This window comes from Bombina bombina, chromosome 1 (genome assembly GCF_027579735.1).
Source record: "Bombina bombina isolate aBomBom1 chromosome 1, aBomBom1.pri, whole genome shotgun sequence".
Classification (NCBI taxonomy): Eukaryota; Metazoa; Chordata; class Amphibia; order Anura; family Bombinatoridae; genus Bombina; species Bombina bombina.
The window spans coordinates 628263216-628285075 of record NC_069499.1 but is presented as its reverse complement, the minus strand read 5'-3'; positions in this window follow the sequence as shown (position 1 = coordinate 628285075).

Below are 21860 nucleotides of genomic sequence, written 5' to 3'. Positions count from 1 at the left end.
CCTAATACAGCATATATATATACACATACACACAAACACACACATATTGTATGTATTGTGCTGTTATGCCATGCCTCCTACAAACTACCCCTGCACTGGGAGTAAAAAACAAGCAAAGTTTAAAAAATATGTCACACTGTTGTCAGTCTGCCGTGGCACACCTGAGGATCTCTCATGGCACACTAGTGTGCCACGGCACACTGGTTGAAAAACACTGCATTAGAGTATCCATTTAAATATTCTTTAGTTATGTTATACAATATGATTTATTTAAATGGTCCTCAGCACAAGCCAATAAATTATATTTTACAAATTTCCAAGAGCTTTTCCATTCTTCCCTATAATAAGTCAAACATGTTGTGGTCCTCCTCATCACACTCATTGCTTTGGGTTGGCTAGCTACAAATTAAAGTTACAATTTCCCCCCCCCCCCCCAAAGCTAAATGTCATTTTTAAATCATGGCACACACAATAATCCCACTCTGACGGCATCAGAACGAGGCTCACCCCTAGTGAGTGCAATGCTTCCTAGCAATGCGAATGGGAGTTCGCGTTCACATTGCCCTTATTTTGTAATACCAGTGCCCATTATTGTGCACTGGTATTACAAAGTGGAGCACTAATATTGCTTTAATGCACGTGATATTTAGTGCTCCACTTTTAATCTGGCCCAAAGACAACCATGAAATGGCTGTGAAAAGATATGGACTCCTTGCACACATGCCCTAGAGATATGCAACTGCACCTCACTGACAAGGCCCAAGGGAGGCTGAAACGTACGTCTAGGGTTTGTTGTTTTATCTTGTTCAGAGAAGAATTGCCTAGTATTTCGGCGCTGGACTGTCATTGGGCACGATCAGAATGATATGCTAAAGGATATTTATTCTAAGTGAAAAGGCATAGGGCCATATTTATCAAGGTCTGTCGGACCTGATCCGACAGTGCAGATCAGATTCAACAGACCTCACTGAATACGGCGAGCAATACGCTCGCCGTATTCAGCATTGCACCAGCAGCTCACAAGAGCTGCTGGTGCAACGCCGCCCCCTGCAGACTTGCGGCCAATAGGCCGCCAGCAGGGGGTGTCAATCAACCTGATCGTACTCAATCGAGTTGATTTCCGGCGATGTCTGTGCACCTGCTCAGAGCAGGCGGACAGGTTATGGAGCAGCGGTCTTTCTGCAGGCTCGCCAGAAACACGGGGCATCAAGCTCCATTCGGAGCTTGATAAATATGCCCCATAGTGTGCAAAAAGAGACAGCACACTGAGTGGCACTGGCCTTGTGGAAAAGCATGGAAGTTTTTCTAGCTTTTGTTCTGCCTCAGTGGTGCGTCTCTCAATTTTCTTGTTTTTATGCAGTGAAAATGCCATAATTCAGAACCTTAGCATTCTATTGGGGCATATAACACCCGCATTTATAAACTGCTAGTTGAAACATGGTTCATGAAAACACAACAAAAACGTTGAGGAACATAGTAGTGTAATAAACAAGTGCTCTTTTATCATTATGGGTTTGATTCTAATTTAATTGATCATGTTTTCCGGCTTCTTATACCCATTTTTTAACTTCAAAATGATCACAATGCAAACAATAATACCATTCTTGTATTTGAAAAATATCAGGTCAGATTTTAGTCCAGATTTTAGTCCACCATACATTGCTTGGACAGCATCAACGTCAGCGATTGCATACCACCTGACAACAAATTATTAACTAATACATTATTAACTAAATATCAAAAGCAAAATGAACAGCACTTGATAAATGAGCAACACCCACAGATTGACCGATAACATACATTCGAAAAACAATAACCACAACCGATATGCAAATGCTCAGACTCATAAAAAACCTTTATAATACATTATATAATATTATTATATTATATATCAACAACTGCGAAACAGATACATATATTGATATCAATGTAGTAATTTAAACACCACACTATCCAAGTTTACGTTCTTGATATGCATTGGCACTTCTGAGTAGGCTACCAGTGGTGAGCCAATCAGGATCGACATTCAAATCACCAACCAGCGCTGTCATCCTCAGGTACAGTACTGGATTATACCTGGTACTTAATTTTAGTTAAATTGGGTTAAACAAAAAGTAATAAACTAGTAGTATGTGCTTTGATAATAAAATACTCTAGAATATCCCATTAATCCATTAAACTTTAAAATTAGAAAAATAAAAGGGAGTGGGAATGGAAACTGTGCCACTTTTTTTTTACCCAATATATATACTGTATGTATGTATATATATATATATATATATATATATATATACAGTATATCTAATCCAAAGTAAAGGCACTCACTGGACTTTCAATAAAACATAGCGTTTATTTTACAAAATTAAAACAGACATAACGTTTTGGTGCTCCTCTCGCACCTTTGTCAAATGTCATGCAAGGGTTCTGTTGCTATTACTGAAGTGCACCCTGGCTGTTGTCACAATAGTAAGACTGTGCTTATCCTGTTTGGAAATGTTATATATATATATATATATATATATATATATATATATATATATATATATATATATATATATATATATATATATATATATATATAGTAGGCTATATAACTCCCTATAAACAGCAATTTACAACCTTTTGTAAATAGCAATTTAAGTCAAATTACTTATAACATTTTAAATAAATAGTGTATGCAATGTATTTATTTATTATTATAATCATGCATTTTTTATATATCCCACCCCTTCTCACCATAAACATGGAAAATTCCCTGTGGAAACTTATGATTGCCAACTCCAGCGGCAAGCAAACTATTTAAAAACTGCCTGCCTTCATCTACAATATAAATACTCCTTTAATGAATTGATACAAGAAATCCATCTATTAAAGTGTCTTAGTTATGTTTTATTATTAAATTGTTAATGAAGAAATCTATACTGGACACAATATGTAAGTTGTGGTGTATTTTCAGAGAATCCAGGTTTCAGGATGTTCTGCTGTTTTCTCTAGGACTGGCACATGCCCATATTGTACGGATGGTGTTGTACTGCTCTGGCTCTGAGCTTTGCCAGGCTCCTGCATTATGTGCTGAGGGTTTGGGATGATGACAGGTGGAGAAGCAATGAAGGAAACAGAGAAAGCTTTTTTGGCTAAGTCTTTCAGAAACTCTCTGCTAATGACTATTGAAAAAACACTGGGAAATTGCTCAGTGGTACTAAAGCATTATTACATTATTACCGGCTTAGGAAGGATCCGTAAATTCCTCCATTTCAATAGGGTGCTTGCATTCTTTGCTTCCTGAGCAGTGGCCAATTTGATTAGCAAAGGTGTTAAATAGCTGTTAGCCTCAAAACTGCTGGTCAGCTGAAGGTCCTGATAATGGCCTGAAAATTCAGTGCTTTGGAAGATGCAAAGTGTTCTTGTTATTGTAGTTTTAGACCTGTAACTGTAGGGTTAAAATATAAACCACTGATACATTTAGCTACAATAGTTTCCTCCTTCTGTATAATTCCTAAAAAATGTTATGACTTGAATTCCGAACAGTCTGAATTTGGCATTCATTGAAAGGTAATTTGACCCTTAAATAATCAACATCATATTAAGATATATTCTATATAATTGGAGAATTGCATTATTGATTCATGTAATATAAATCATTGCAATAAATTCTGATCTATACCAGCTACTGGCTGGATGCCAATCTTGTTACAACATTTTGTGACAGGACAGTACCAGTAATCGTGTCAGGTCAAAATTCTTATGTAAAAACCCAATTAATGAGAAAGGCAAAGTCTATTTCTAATTGCATACAATTACAAGCTGTTGCTATTACTGGGCAAGCTCCCTCTATTTTACTATTCAAAATTCATTTCAGTATAAACATGTCAGGCTAAAACAAAACATGAACTGATCAATCATAAATCAATTGATTAACCTCACAGCCTATCTATCTATCTATCTATCTATCTATCTATCTATCTATCTATCTACCTATCTATCATCTATCTATCTATCTATCATCTATTTATCTATCATCTATCTATCCATTATTATTATTATTGATTATTTGTAGAGCACCGCAGCGCTAATCTATCTATCGGTCAGAAACCTAAGTGCAGATCACTAAAGGGACAGTCAAGTCCAAATAAACTTTCATGATTCAAATAGGGCATGTAATTTAAACAACTTTCCAATTTTGCTTTGTTATATTGGTATTCTTAGTTGAAGGAATCTATCTATCTGTCAGAAACCTAAGTGCAGATCACTATAGGGACAGTCAAGTCCAAAATAAACTTTCATGATTCAAATAGGGCATGTAATTTTAAACAACTTTCCAATTTTGCTTTGTTATATTGGTATTCTTAGTTGAAGGCTAAACCTAGGTAGACTCATATGCTAATTTCTTAGACCTTGAAGGCCGCCTCTAATCTGAATGTATTTTAACAGTTTTTGACCACTAGAGGGTGTTAGTTCATGTGTGTCATATAGATAACATTGAGCTCAAGCACGTGAAGTTACCTAGGAGTCAGCACTGATTGGCTAAAATGCAAGTCTGTCAAAAGAACTAAAAAAAGGGGGCATTTTGCAGAGGCTTAGATACAAGGTAATTACAGAGGTAAAAAGTGTATTCATATAACAGTGTTGGTTATGCAAAACTGGGGAATGGGTAATAAAGGGATTATCTATCTTTTTAAACTACAAACATTCTGGTGTTGACTGTCCCTTTAACCCTAACTGCATTTCCCCAAGTATTATTAACTCTAAATGCATCTTCCCCAGTGTCACTAACTGACCCTGTCATACTAGCCAACCACCCAATGGCTGTACCCTCACAACACCATGAGTTTGCCTGTGTGTTTAACCTTTTACATCAATTTACTCACATAAAGCATAATAGGATTTATAAAAAAAAAACTGCTGTGTGCAGTTTAATTCATTATTATGTCCCATTTAGTAACTTTAAAGGTCGCCATAATTTGAAATGACACCTGCATATTAATGGGACATTATACACAATTTTTTTCTTTGCATAAATGTTTTGTAGATGATCTGTTTACATAGCCCATCAAGTTTTTTTTTTAAAAAATGTATAGTTTTGCTTATTTTTAAATAACATTGCTCTGATTTTCAGACTCCTAACCAAGCCCCAAAGTTTTATGAGAATACCATCAGCTACCTACTCCAGCTTGCTCCTGTTTGTGTAAAGGGTCTTTTTATATGCAAAGGAAGGGGGGGGGGAGTGTCTTATTTCCCACTTGCAGTGGGCAGGGGAGTGTCTTATTTCCCACTTGCAGTGGGCTTTCTAACTACCTTTTCAACAGAGCTAAACTGAGAGCTTCTAAGTAAGTGTTTAAACGGTTTTATACTGGATTTTTATGTCAGTATCTGTGCATCTTATTCTTTATAGTAGTGTCTATTACATGCAGTTATATGAAAATGAGTGTATACTGTCCCTTTAACCGCACAACCAATGCAGAAAGGGATTTGGGGAACACCGTCTCCCCATTTGTTACCACTCATGCTGGCATCTAACTGCTCACAGACTGAAGCCAAGTAGTTATGGGTCTCTCAGGTTTTAGGTTTGAAACTCTCTTTGTGTGATATATGTTATTTACATTTCTCTGTAATATCTTCTGATCCTGGAGTAATTTCAATGTTGCTGTAATGTCTTGTGATTCTGGTGTCATTTATAGGCAACCTTGTTACGGAATAGCCTGAGCTTGGTGCATGCAAGAAAAGTGAAAGATGATGCAAACCCATTTAACGTTGAGTTAATTGGCTAAATGTTGTCAAGCTGGGCTGTATCCCAAACCCGCAGCTGCGATTCATGTCAGTACAATCAATCTCCACATTTCCTCTAAATTCACCTCTTCTGAGCTCCAGTTTTACTGCTAGATTTAACCTATTCACTCTACTGGCACAGTCATTTCAGACACTGATACAAGCTACTGCGCTAATCCCTACATATTACACAGCTCAAGAATATGTGCAGCATAAAGATTTACACTGTGCAAGTCTTAAAGGGACATGACCTATTTTTCTTTCATGATTCAGATAAAGTATGCAATTTTATGCAACTTTCCAATTTACTTCTGTTTTCATATTTGATTCATTTTTTTGGTATCCTTGAAGAATCAGCAATACACTACTGGGAGCTAGCTGAACAAATCAGGGAAGTCATGACAAGAGGCGTATATGTGCAGCCACAATCAGCAGATTGCTCCTTGTAATATATTGCTGCTCCTAAGTCTACCTAGGTATGTTTTTCAACAAAGAATACCCAGAAAATGAAGCATATAGAATAACAGAAGTAAATTGTTTTTAAAATTGCATTCTCTATCTGAATCCTGAAAGTTTATTTTTTACTTTAATATCTCTTTAAATGCGTTGATCAGTCTTTCCTTGTGTAGATTCCATACAGAATCTAAATAGGTGGGTACACAGACATTCACATTAGTGTTTGTTTAAAGCACTATTATAGTAAAAAAAAAAATCTAATTTGTTAGAGCATGTCATTTTATCACTATTGACGCTGCAACTTTATGGGCCAGATTACAAGTGGAGTGCTATGTTAACGTGCGCCTGTAAAGGGGTAAATTTGACCGTATATAGGCGCACGTTAAATAACAAGCCAAAAAAAAAAATGCATGAAGCAGTTATAAGAGGTTAAAGTGAGGGGATGTGGGGTGTTAGAAGATGACGGAACTGAAAGTGCCTTTACCTGGAGGTCAATGGGGGACTGTGTTTTCACAATAAATATATACTGTTTGTATATTCTTATATAAATACATATTTATGGGTTAATATGTGTTTATACACATATAAACACATAAATATATATGTCTATTTATTTATTGTTGCCCAATGCTGCACGATTTGCCCTGTGCGCTGAGCTAGGTGGATTGCTGTGTCTATCAGCATCAGAATGATGCTCCCATTGGAGTATATAGAAGCGTGCGCTCATGAACGCAAGGCTTCAGGGCAATGCGAACATGAGGTAGCGTTCGCATTGCGCCGCACTTGTATTACCAGCGCACATTTCTATGTACTGGAATTACTGAGTGGAGTGCAAATATTGTGCTTGCATAAAAGCAATACTCTACTTGTAACCTACCTGTTTAATCTCTGCAAAGGAATGAAAACAACAGAGCACTGTTGATGCAGAGCGGAAACTGACATTGATTCAATCAGCAGCACTATTTGCACCACCCAGGGGTCAAATACATAGGGCTAGATTACAAGGGGCACACGAAAGTTTACGTGGGTTGCGATAAGCAATACCGTGACCGCGCTAACTTATGTGCATATTTCAAGTTGAAAGTAAACGGGTATAAGTAAAATGTACGCTCGTTGGGTTACTGCGCGTGAAGACCTTGTGTAAAGTTTAAGTGCTAACAAAAATGTGCACCAAACACATCACAAATAAATGAAAATGTAAATGAAAATGAAAATGTAACACTCATATACACACTGATACACTGACTCTGATAGAAATATTCATATAAATATTAATAAAAAAATGTTATAAGGGTTAAAAGTTATATGGTATTTGACAAGGTGTTTGACTGGAAAGAGCTATAGTATATATCTATAGATATATAAATATAGGGGTGAAAAATATCACTATTGTTTACTAGTCAGGGGTATCACTATTGTTTACTAGTCAGGGGTATCACTATTGTTTACTAGTCAGGGGTATCACTATTGTTTACTAGTCAGGGGTATCACTATTGTTTACTAGTCAGGGGTATCACTATTGTTTACTAGTCAGGGGTATCACTATTGTTTATTAGTCAGGGGTATCACTATTGTTTATTAGTCAGGGGTATCACTATTGTTTACTAGTCAGGGGTATCACTATTGTTTACTAGTCAGGGGTATCACTATTGTTTACTAGTCAGGGGTATCACTATTGTTTATTAGTCAGGGGTATCACTATTGTTTACTAGTCAGGGGTATCACTATTGTTTAATAGTCAGGGGTATCACTATTGTTTACTAGTCAGGGGTATCACTATTGTTTATTAGTCAGGGGTATCACTATTGTTTACTAGTCAGGGGTATCACTATTGTTTACTAGTCAGGGGTATCACTATTGTTTACTAGTCAGGGGTATCACTATTGTTTATTAGTCAGAGGTATCACTATTGTTTACTAGTCAGGGGTATCACTATTGTTTACTAGTCAGGGGTATCACTATTGTTTACTAGTCAGGGGTATCACTATTGTTTACTAGTCAGGGGTATCACTATTGTTTACTAGTCAGGGGTATCACTATTGTTTACTAGTCAGGGGTATCACTATTGTTTACTAGTCAGGGGTATCACTATTGTTTATTAGTCAGGGGTATCACTATTGTTTACTAGTCAGGGGTATCACTATTGTTTACTAGTCAGGGGTATCACTATTGTTTACTAGTCAGGGGTATCACTATTGTTTACTAGTCAGGGGTATCACTATTGTTTACTAGTCAGGGGTATCACTATTGTTTATTAGTCAGGGGTATCACTATTGTTTACTAGTCAGGGGTATCACTATTGTTTACTAGTCAGGGGTATCACTATTGTTTACTAGTCAGGGGTATCACTATTGTTTACTAGTCAGGGGTATCACTATTGTTTATTAGTCAGGGGTATCACTATTGTTTATTAGTCAGGGGTATCACTATTGTTTACTAGTCAGGGGTATCACTATTGTTTATTAGTCAGGGGTATCACTATTGTTTACTAGTCAGGAATTAAAAGCTACTTGCCCAGTGGGAAAAAGTTACTTGTCCACTCAATGTTAAAGATAGGAAAAAGTCAAATTTATAGCATGCCACACCTTCTGGCCCATAGTGTTGCAGCCTGGACACTTATAAGTTATACATGCTGCAGGGTGTGCATGGAGGAATATGAATAGTGAATATAGATAGTGATGTCCAGAAACAAAATACATGTTCCTGTCTGCACACCCTGCAGCATGTATAACTTATAAGTGTCCAGGAAAACATGGCTGAGGTGGCAGCCCTAGTTGCAGCGTCGCTAGTGAAGCAATAAATTTGAGCATGCACTTTTATTACTATAATGGCCTTTTAGTATCTTGTTATTTTTAAAGGGAAATGTTTTATACAATATCACTTAAAATGATACAGCTATATTTTAGTCAGAAAGAACTGTTCTGCTTTGAATAGATAATTTTCCGAAATACGCTTGTCATTATAATTTATTTATGTATATGAAAGAGAAGCAGTTAAAGGGGCATTAAAAACTTTTAGATAGCAACATAAAATGATCATTTGTGTATATATATATATATATATATATATATATAAATATATATAAAAACTCTGCAATATACTTTGATTATTTATTTTGTCCCATTTTCCTGTAATCTCATTCTGAAATTGTGAGGTTTTTTAGTTCCTGTTAGAGATGGAAGTGCAGAACATTTATATTACACACAGCCATTGGCTGCACACTCTAGTAACCTATTTATAACTGTCCCTAATTGTCCACAGAAGAGAAAGTAACCTAAGTTACAAAATGGCAGCTCCCATTGACACTAAAACTTTACACTTATTTTGTCAATATTTAAACAACTAATGAAACTTAAAAATAAAAAATGCATCTACATGTTATCCTCTGAATAATCTTTTCTTTGACTGCATCATTTTATCTAGTATTTATATAGTGTTTAATGTCCCTTTAAGGATGGTAGAAATATGTTGTGAGTGAAAAAACTTATTAAAGTGAAATATCAGGAAGTGAAACTAATACCTAGTTATATCTATTCCTCATTGGCTAACTGGGACAACTCCCACAGCAAAAGCTGTTTTATTCAATACAGGAATAAAGCAATATAATACATTTTAAAATATATATATTTTTTTATTATCTGAAACAGATAATATATTTAAGTACAATGTCTCTTTAAGAATTACTGCATTTATTTGTAACCTTTTAATGAGTTGCAAGCTGCATGTGCCAGTGTGCATACTGTTTCACTGCTAATTTGTAAATATTTCCAATAATTTCTAATTAATTGCAAATGGCAAGTATACATTAAAAAAAATTGAGCACTAATTGCTACCGCAAGCTTGCAGTAGCAATAACCAGCCACTTGTAATGACTGGTTATTTATAGCACGCCCATGAATGGGCGAATTTGCCGTTTGCAGTCGCGCAATAAATTAGCTCTAGCCCCCACTATTGGCTCTATGTAGCATTCTTTAGAGTTAAATAAACCTTGACTTGTTTATCCGGGGTGATTGACAAGCCCTAATCTAAATGAAGATGGACAGCTATCCTGCCTTGGAACGTTGTTGTCAGCTTATAAGTAAATGGGGGCCTATATGTGAAAAGAGTAGTTAGGGCTAGATTTATTAAAGCCCTACGGCTGCAAGTTCTCATAAGAACTTGCTCGCCGTATTTATCAAGCAGCGGTCACCAGACCGCCGCTTCCCTAACCTATTCGCCACCTCTAAGGTGGCGAAATTCAATCTCCTCGGTCTAGTCAGACTGAGGAGATTGACAGCTCCTGCCCGCGCTTGATTGGCTGTGCGTGGGCAGGGGGCGGGATTGCACGCAAGCGCAAATAGTGTGCAATAGCGAATACCTGCGGGTAATTTTGCCCCGCCACAGGCGAGCTGAGGCGTACAGGGGCGCGTATACGCGCCCCTGTACGCCTCAGCTTTAATAAATCTAGCCCTTAGTATCTCCTGCTTAGGCATTAACATGACCTCTGGAGATCACATGACTAGAGGTAGTTACTAAACCATAACATTTGGAAAGTTCCCCACACTAGAGGTAGTTACTAAACCATAACATTTGGAAAGTTCCCCACACATTAAATCACTCTTCTTTCACCTTTAACCCTCTCCCTTTCACTAGGCAGAGCATTGTACATGTAAAAATGGAACTACCCTGCAAATTCAGAACAGGTGGCACCTTTAAGGTTTTGTTGTGCCACAGTAATGAATGGAGGGTGTATAACATTCTTCATTACTCATTAAGAACTGCTACTGACCATGCAGGACAGATGCAGCAATTTTCACTGTGTTGCACTACATTGGGTGTGTCAGCAGTGTTCCCTCTAAGGCCCGTTTTGTGAGTGGCCCAGTAGAGAAACAGCTAATAAGGGAACCACACTTTGCAGCCTGCATTATGTTGTGTTTGCTAATTGCTCTAATTAACTGTTTCACTTCTACTGGCCTTAAAGGGAACACTGTGTATCAGTGCTGTGAGTTGCAAGCTGAATACTGTTATTAGGTTTATCTGAGATCTTCATGAGTTTGTGTTTCTGCAGCAAAGCTCATAAGAATAATATATGATTTAAAATGATTTAAAGCCTCATCACATCCGAAGTTCTCAACTGTCCCAGGATTGTTATGGTTTAGTACTCTGCCCTGCTGCTCTTCCCTCAGCTCTCTATGCCTAATAATAAATGTCCCAGTTTCTGGAAGTAAAACCAAGTGCTGCCAAACTATGACCCTGGCAATCTTGACCACCCACTGCATAACACACTTAACCCCATTCTCATTAATCCCCCTACTATGACTCTGCCTAAATCTCCCAGTCCTTGACAAACAATGGGAGGTATATATATATATATATATATATATATATATATATATATATATATATATATATATATATATATATATATATATGTAATATTTATATCCTAAGGCTCTAATACCTAGGAAATGATAATGATAACAACAGATACATTAACCCTGAAGCGGGAAAATGCACCCCCCCCCCACCAGGCTGATAATTGTTTTCAGTGTATATCCATTTTGTAGGTTTGGTATAATGTGATTACCCCCAAGGCTGAAAGCCCTCTCCTTGGTGACAGTGTACCTTAAAGGGACATGCCACCCACATTTTTTCTTTTATGATTTAGAAAGAGAATGCAATGTTAAACATCTTTCTAATTTACTTATATTATCTAATTTGTTTTATTCTCTTGATATTCTTTGATGAAAAGCATATCTAGATATGCTCACTAGCTGCTGATTGGTTGCTGCACATAGAAGCATCATGTGATTGGCTCACCATGTGCATTGCTTTTTCTTCAAATAAGGATATTTAAAAAATGAAGCAAAATAAATTATGGAAGTAAATTGGAATGTTGTTTAAATTTCTATTCTCTATCTGAATCATGAAAGAGAGATTTTGGGTTTAGTGGCCTTTTAAGTCCTCAGGCCCTGATTGTTCACTATAAATTCCCTCTATAAATCTTAGTTGGCAGCATAACCCGTTTATAACTCTTTATGTGTCATAAGCTCACTGAATTGCGCTTTATAATATGAGCTGACATGATAAGCTGATGCACCGTACCTTAACTTTACTAATTAAATATTTGATTGTATTTTTAAGCACGATTAGCATGTATTAATATTTTTATTAATAAATGAATAGGAAAGTATTGGATAATAGTTGCGCTTTTCCACCCAGAGGCAAAGTTCTCTAAAACCCTCAATTGTTCTTTTTTAATCTTCTTTTCTATTTCTCTTTTTACCACATGAGCTTAAGAAATCGTACGTTGCCTTTCGCAGTCTTCCTGAGCTGATTAGTTTTCTCAGGGCTCTGTTTCATCTCTCTCTGTGCTGATGAAAAAGTGAAACCTTTCAAACTTACACAAATGTTTACTTTCAGACCAAGGTTCTCTTCCTTTCCCCTGGTTTCTGGATGATTCAGGAGTATAATTTGTCTTTTGAGGCGGAAAGCCACACAGCTCTAGAAGGGTTGTTTGTATTATAAAATATCTCTATTCCCCATGACTTTATTTCCTGGAACACAATGGAAGGCATTCGTTTAGATGAAGTAGAGATCGTCCACGAAAGCTGACTCCCCTGTCAGCGCCACGTAAAGGTCTCCAACGCTCTAGCCTGATACATTAAAAACACTGTGCTGCTTTTGTAGAATAAACCTCATTGTTTTTGGGCCAGCTTTTTAGTTCCCTGAATAAAAAAAGGGCAGTTAGATTGAAACTTTTAAAGGAATATTTCAATGCAAAATTTAAAGGGACATTAAAGGGATATGAAACCCAATTTTTTCTTTCTTGATACAGATTATACCTTTTTAAACAACTTTCCAATTTACTTCAGTTATCAATTTTACTTAATTCTCTTGGTATATTTTATTGAAGAAATAGCAATGCACTCCTGTGAGCAAGCTGCACACATTTGTAAGCCAATGAAAATGGGCATACAAGTTTAGCCACCAATCAGCTGCTAGTTTCAAGCTCCAGAGCCTATCTAGATATGATTTTCAACAAAGGATACCAAGAGAATGAAGCAAATTAGATAATAGAAGTAAATTGGAAAGTTCTTTAAAATTGTATAATCTAACAGAAGCAAGAAAGACAAATGTTGGGTTTGATGTCCCTTTAAGCTCAAAATTTAAAGTACATTAAACTCAAAATTAAAGTCTTAACTTGCAACTTTAAATTGACATTGTAGTTGTGATTCAGAAAGAACATATCATTTTAAAAAACATTGCAATTTATTTCTTTTATGATATGTGCTTCTTTCTCTTGGTATGTTTTGTTGAAGGAGCAGCCATGCATTACTGGGAGTTAGCTGAACACATTTAGTGATCCAATGAAAAGAGGCATTTATGTGCATCCAACAATCACCATCTTGCTTCTTACAGTGCATTGCTGCTCGTAAGCCTACTAGGTGTTCTCTTCAACAAAAGATACCAAGAGAAAAAAAGCAAATGTGATAATAGAAGCAAATTGAAAAGTTGTTTAAACTTTTGTGATCTAAATTATGAGATTTAATTTGAATTGTTCTGTCCCTTTAAAGCTTACAAGACCACTAGGAAACCGTTTACTTCTTGTCCCTTTAAATATTAAAATTCTATCACCACAAGAAAGGCTGGAGTGCATTCTGTGAAATGCAAAATCCTGACCCTCTGCACATAATGCACAGTGGTTGCTTTATAAATGGAAGAGCTCTTTTATACCTGTCTTTAATTGGCTACATTGAAAAAAAAAGATAAACAAAAGGCTTTCCACAAGATAATGCATATTTTGCTAATAAAATGAGAGTTTAAATTATTTTAAAACATTTATTTTGTTTCAAACGACATAAAAAAAAAAAAAACACTTTCCTTGCAACCCAACATTTGTGTTTTTTCCCACTGAACTTAAGAGAAGCTGGAGTGGATATGGCAGACTTCAGATCTAGAATCCTGCTAAATTCTAAATAGTGACTGTACAAGGCCGGATTGGCCTATCAGGATACCAGGAGATCTCCTGGTGGGCTGCAGCAACTGGGGCTGGAAAGCTACAATTTAAAGGGGTGGATAATGAAAGCAATTGGGTTGTAGAGTGACTATATAACAAAAATCTGGCACTTTTTATTTAATATAAAAAAAATAATAGAATATAATTCTGAAAAACAAAAATATTGTGGATGAAGTAACCCAGTAATCCCCTTTGAGAAAAATAGGGTTTGAGAATTATACTGAGTCAATGGAAAATAGGGCTGGCCTCCAAATTTATTCTCAGCCCTGCTCTGTGACTGTAACATCACTCAGGAAGCTTTTAAAGGGATGTGTCCACGGACTGCAAAACGCAATTTATGGTAACATAATGACAGATTTAAACGATTACTTTAAAAAATAACTATACAAACAGCTCTTTCATTATTGTTTATATATATATATAACACACATTTCAATAGTAAGCGCTTCATATGTGTTAAATTAAATAAAAGATTCAACGTGTTATATTACATTATAGAAATTACAGAAAGTGCTTGTCTAGAGTGCTATGTCCTAACAGTACTTATTTTAGCTATTGGAAGCTAAGAATTACCAGAGATACTTATTTTCTGCAAGCGTTAATGAGGGTAATAGAATATTCTTTTTATAGTTACTCACAGGCAACATATTGTGCACTAAAAATGTGACTTCCTTTTGAGTAACTTATTCTTGTCTGCTAGTTTGTCTCCCATGCCAACTATAATATGGCAAAAAATCTGTTTAGTCACATTCTCTGCCGCATTGGTTATTTTTCCTTTATTGTAAATGTTCCCACAAATATGTTATTAGGCTTACAACATTTTTGTTCTGTGTAGCTGTTACTGTTTGCCAGAATCCATTTGCAGAATTCAGTATTAGCTCTGCATAATTGTGCTAGCAGTTTGTACATTTCCCACTGTCTCACTGGTGTTTGGAAATCAGCTGGACATGTCTGACAAGCTCAGGAAATAAAATTGTTGAAAATAAGAAGATTTAAACATCATTCAATTTTAAACAACGTTCCAATTTATTTCTATTATCTAATATGTTTTGTTCTATTTGTATCCTTTGTTGAAAAGTATACCTAGGTAGGCTAAGAAGCTGCTGATTGGTGGCTGTACATATATGGATCTTGTCAGTGACTTTCAGCTAACTCCCACTAGTGCATTATCAACAAAGGATATCAAAAGAGAGAAGCAAATTAGATAATAAAAGTAAATTAGAAGTTTTTTTTAAAATATGTTCTATCTGAATCAAGAATGAAAATAAAATTAAGTTTCAAGTCCCTTTAAATATAGTAGCAATTATACACAATACTGTTTTATATACTTTTCATCTAGACAAAGTCACTGCCAAACCAGCATTATCTGGGTTACATACATTATTAAATTATTATTATGCCAAAAAAGTAAGTTGATGCCAGATTTTAAGTTCTCATTTAAAGGGACAGTCTCGTCAAAATTAAACTTTCATGATTTGGATAGGGCATGCAATTTTAAACAAAGTTCCAATGTACTTTTATCATGAAATGCTGCTTTGTTTCCTTGATATTCTTTATTGAAAACTAAACCATATTCTAATTTCTAAGCAGTTGAAGGCCACCTCTAATCATTGACAGTTTTTCACAGTTGGATAGCATAGTACATGTGCGCCACATAGATAACAGAGCCATGATTGGCTAAAATGCAAGTCTGTCAAAAGACCTGAAATAAGGGGGCAGTCTGCAGAGGCTTAGATACAAGGTAACCACTGTGGTAAAAAGTGTATTAATATAACCGTGTCGGTTATGCAAATGGGGAATGGGTAATAAAGGGATTATCTATCTTTTTAAACAATAATAATTCTAGAGTAGGCTGTCCCTTTAAATCTAAAAAAGCAGGGAAACTCCAGGTTTCAACTGTTTTTTATTCAATATTCAAAAATGTTCTCCCTCCCCTAAGGTACTGAAAGCAAATACATCTTGAAGATTGACTACATCACCCTACCCCTGAGATCCTCATTTAACAATGGAAGGGTTTTTAAGGGGTAGAAGAGACTATACATGTCATGAGATGCAGGACACAGCATAGAAGGTACAACTCAATTTTATTGCAGAGCATAGAAGTTTACAGACTGCCAAACACATCCAGCTTAGTAAGTGTGACATAGACTATAAAGGCCACAGACCACGCCCCCTTCTGGTGACGTCACCTCCCACTCTCATCAAATCTTCCCATTTTTCAAAGAATAGAGTATACATTGTTTTTTTTTAGAGTACAACAAATAACAAAGTACACAAGAAGCATCATTTTTTTTTCTGAATACAACAAATAACAAGGTATAAGAGAATATATTTATAACAAGCAATACAATCCTGTCTTGGACATCGGGGTAGACTACCCTAGTCCACAGTAACCATGAGATTATTCTGCCTATTCTTCTGGTCACTGATCTAACTACAGAATTACTCTCTGTAACGGGCTGGAAGATTCACCACTCTTCCACTTGACGTAATTTTACAGGAACTATCCTCTGATGCAGTAGAAGGTGATTGAGAGTCTGCTGAAAGCACAGCAGCATTCCCGCTGTGGTCTTGCTGCGGGGAAGTCACCCCTCTTATAACCGGGAATCTATCCCACCGGCTGTGGCTCTGAAGCATCCAGTCCCAAACTCTCAGGTACTGGCTGAAGATGTCTTCTGTTTCGGCGTGTGACAGTCCCTCCTTCAGTAAGGACTATATAAGACCTTGGTTCTGGGGAGAATCCTATTACAATGGATGGCGTATTCCATTTCTTCTCATCATCCAGTTTAATTCTGACATTCTGGCCCACATTCAGCTCCTGCAAGGGCCTTGCAGAGTGTTTTCTGTCATAGAAGAATCAGTAGCCCCATTTTGCCTCTTCATTCCTCATAAGGACCTCCTCCCGAGGAACAGGGGGGCTGGCTGGAAGACACCCACAGATGGTAGAGTGGTGTGGATCTGTTGTCCTAGCATCAACTGTGCCGGGCTAAAACCTGTGGCTTGAATGAGAGTTGCCCTATAGGCCAATAGAACTAGGTATGGCTCAGATTGCTTCAAAATGAACCTCGTGGTCTGAACTGCCCTTTCGGCCATTCCATTGGCCTCTGGGTAATGCGGACTTGACGTAGAATGGATGAAATCATATTTACTGCTGAAAGAACTGAACTCCATCGAAGCAAACTGCATTCCATTATCACTCTCTAGCTCCATTGCTATGCCCCACCGGGCGAACAAGCTTTTGAGACGGGTGATAACAGCCAGACTGGTGGTCTCATTCAGGGGTGCAATCTCTAAATACCTGGAATAATAGTCGATCACAACCAGGTACCCATAGAGTTCACACACATCTATGGCTATCTATATCTTCTGCCACGGGCAGGCCGGCGTTCCTGGAAAAAGGAAAATTTTAACACATAACTTGCAATGTCGGTACTGATCCCAGGCCACCATATCAACGTAGCTGCCTTTTCTCTGCACTTTGTAATGCCCAAAGTGGCCATCGGGAATCCTGCTTAACATCTCCTGCCACATGCTAACGGGAATAACAATGCAGTCTTGGAACAGCACTAAATCATCCAGCTCTGTGAGCTGTGACCTTTCTGACTGGTAAGAGCTTAAATACATCCAGGCTGCCCGGCTTTCAGGCCAACCTTGCTTTATATAATTGATAACTTGTTGAAGGTCTGTGTCCAGGCGTGTCTCCCTTCTGCTCTAACTTTCTTGACGAGATGGACTTGGATGCCAGACTGAATCCACGTACACTTTTACCTCTCATTCAGTTAAAGATCCTTCAGCAGCAGCCAGCGGGAACCTGGAAAGTGTATCTGCCACTACCAGTTGTTTCCCCGGCACGTTGAAACTGAGCAGCCTCATCAGAAGTCTCTGGCATCCTAGGGGTGTTTTGTCAATATCATAGGAATTGATTAGAGGAACTAATAGTTTATGATCGGTTTCCAGACTGAACTTCTACCCTCTAGGTAATGCTGGAAGCGCTCACAGGCCCAAACTGCAGCCAGGCATATTTTGATTCTGCAGCCATCAGTGTACGTCAGCAGTAGGCGATGGGCTGTAGTTTGTTCTCATTCAGCTGCAGGAGTGTGGTTCCTAACTCATAACTGCTTGCAATGGCACTAACCACAGTCCTTTTAAGAGGGTAATAGAACCCGACCCATGTAAAAGCTACTTCTTGTGGTGGTCCCCAGACCCAAGCAAAATTTTTCTTCAACAACTCGGTGATAGGATGTAACACTGTAGACAAATCTGGTAGGAACCTGCCCACATAATTCAAAAGCTCAATATTTGTCTCAGCTCTTGTACATCAGAAGGACTTTTCATCTGTTCAATAGCAAGGATTTTGTCAGGGTTCAGCTTGATACCATCTCCATTAATGATGTGCCTAAAATAACATAACTCAGATTTTCTAAAATGGCATTTCTCTTCATTTAGTTTCAGACCGGACTCCCTAATAGTCTGCAGCACACAACTCAATCGTGTTCTTCCAGTGTAGACCCATACACCAGGATATCATCCATGATGACTTCCGTGCCCTCGTGGTCTTTCAGGAGGAAACTCATCTCTCTTTGAAAGATTTTAGGGGAATAGGATATCCCGAAGGGGAGTCTGCAGAAGCAAAACCAACCTACCGGTTTAATGAAGGTAGCCAGTTTGTTGCACTTTGGGTCTAGAGGAATCTGCTAGATTCCACTGGAAGCATCAAGTGTAGAGAAGAATTTCGCCCCAGCCAGTTTTGGGGCTATGTATTTGAGCTTTGGCAGCATGTATCTCTCTCTTTTTACTGCCTCATTGAGCCATTTCATATCTACATAGATGCATACCTTCACATTCTTCTTCGCAACGAGCACAATGGGGGCACACCAGTCAGTTGCTTCCGCAACTTCTTCAATGGCTCCCATACTCTTCATTTGCAAAAGTTCCTTCTCAACTTGAGGCATGAGCGGGAATGGAATTCTACGAGGAGTAGTAATGCTGTATGGGACTACATCAAATTTAAGTAATATTCGGACTGTCTCGCAGTTCAACAGGCACAATTCACCAAACATGTCTTCCGTAATCTCGTTTACTCTGGTGACAAGGCCCAAACCACAGGCTGCTTTCCTGCTCAATAGGTTGTTGACACACTGTCCTCTAACTACATGTACCCACATGGTGAATTTCTTCTGTTTGTACTCAGGACTGTGAACCTTTGTTGTAACTTTTGCCAGCTGAGGCTGTCGAGGCAGTTTCATGAATGCTGCAAGGGACACAACAGTAATATCAGCTCCAGTGTCAATCTTGAAGGCAACCTTGGCTCCCATTACTGTAAGGGTAACCCGCCAATCTTTGTCTGAATCGGACCGTTCAACAACAGACCCTACAAAGGACACTTCTTGGGCTTCCAAGTCACTGTCCACCTGCATCTCTTTAAGAGACTCAGTTTTACACACCACTTCAAAATGGCCCATTTTGTTACAATTTCTACATCTTTTATCTTCAGGGGGGCATATAACACTCTGTTCATGGGTACGGTTACACTGCGTGCAACGAGTCTGGTGCACCCATCCGCTTCTGGGCCTATCTGCTGCCCTTGGTCTACCGCTCACACTCTGCCTGTCACCTGCAGCTCTCCTGAACTGCTGCACTTCATCTACAATACTTTCAGACCTCATGTCAGCACTTTTATTTTTCACCAGTTCACTCTGGCGGGCCATCCTAATAGCCCCATCTAATGTCAATTAAGCCTCCAACTGTGAGCATCTGCAATTCCTATAACTATTCTGTCTCTGATTTGCTCTTCTTTAACAACACCAAACTCACAGAATTCAGCTAGTTCATACAGGCTGCATACAAATAATTCCACAGATTCTCCCACACGCTGGGCACGTTTGTGGAAACAAGCCCTCTCATGAATCACATTTCTTTTGGGCACAAAGTGAGCACTGAGTTTGTTCATAACTATTTCAAAGTCAAATTCTTCCCCTTCTTGCAATGTAAAGGCATTAAACACTGGCTTCACATCTTTCCCCATAGAGTATAAAAGAAAATTAACTTGTACTTCACCACTCTCCTTGTCCAGCTTGAAAGCAATCCTGAAGTGTTGGAACCGCTGACGCCATGTTGGCCAATCTGAAGGCTGAGAGAAATCAAAAGGCTCAGGTGGAGTAAATTTTGACAACGTCATTAATCAGGTAACAGAAGTGCAGGCAAGTACTTCTGACACCATGTCATGAGATGCAGGGCACAGCATAGAAGGTGCAACTCAATTTTATTGCAGAGCATAGAAGTTTACAGACTGCCAAACACATCCAGCTTAGTAAGTGCAACATAGACCCTAACGGCCACAGGCCATGCCCCTTTCTGATGACGTCACCTCCCACTCTCATCACAATGTTCTCAACACCCAGCACCAAAACAGGGCAAGCACAATTTGATCTAACTATGGGAGCCCTTTATAATCCTTTCTTTAAAACAACTAAATAAGTACGATCCTACCTCATAAGGGTGGAACCTACTATTCAAAAATAAAAGCATCTACCTGTCCCCCTCTCAAACCCAATGCATGAACAAAACTATTAACCAATCCATAAACTTACATCTGTAAAACTCAAATTTACAAAATTTCTAAGCCAACCTCCCCACAAACCTCATCTCAATCTCAAACAAAACAGACAGTCCTAATCTACCCATTACACCACGTCAAATTCTCATGGCCACCAGCCACTGTCACCACCACATATGGGGGAAACACTCTATGTTCCTGAAAGCTAATGTTCCTCTTACCAACCCAATCAGTGCAGAGATGGGGTTAGTAAGAGGAACATTAGCTACTGCAGTTACTGTAGCTTGATTGTCTTTGCCTTCAACTTACTTCACTTACTTCAAGTCCTGCAATTTATCATCTGTCAGAAGGTTCTTTATCCTCTCTGTATCTAGCTAGATGTACAAAAGGTTACAGCTGTTTCAGGCCCTTTCACTAATTTAGGCCTGTAATACAAGGGGAGCACAAAAAATATTAGTGCTATTGAGCACTAACATCAAAACCTAGTTCTGACTTTCTGGCATTGGCTAACCCAAAGGTGCGCTAAACTAAAGGTGCACTAGAAAATAGTTTAAAAAGTTTTGATATGGAAAAATATTAATAGTAATGACTAGTTAAAGGTTAAAAGTTACTAACCCAGAGGTAAAAGTTACTAGTCCACTCGATTTTTAAGATAGGAAAAAGCTTTTTTTAGTTGTTGGCTGCTATTTCTTGCTCATGTGGGACTAGTGGGCTAGTGGAACTTTCAAGCCTCTGTATATCTATATGTATCACAATATACTAACACCTCCTTTATCAAAGGACAACTAACTGGGTTCTAAGTATGTAATAATAAATCCGAAGTTGAACAAAACACTCACAGGATTTTCAATACAGTGTACATTTATTGTGATGTTTCAGGGAATTAATAATCCCCTTCCTCAGACCTGAGGTATTATTAAATCTGGGGAAGGGGATTATTGAGTCTCAGAAATGTCACAATAAACAATATATGGTTTTGAAAATAAAAAATAAATTTTTTAACTGAGTAAAGAACAAAACAAATTGAACTATATATAGTTTTGAAATAATAAAAATAGTGTTAACATTGGAAGCCAGAAGATG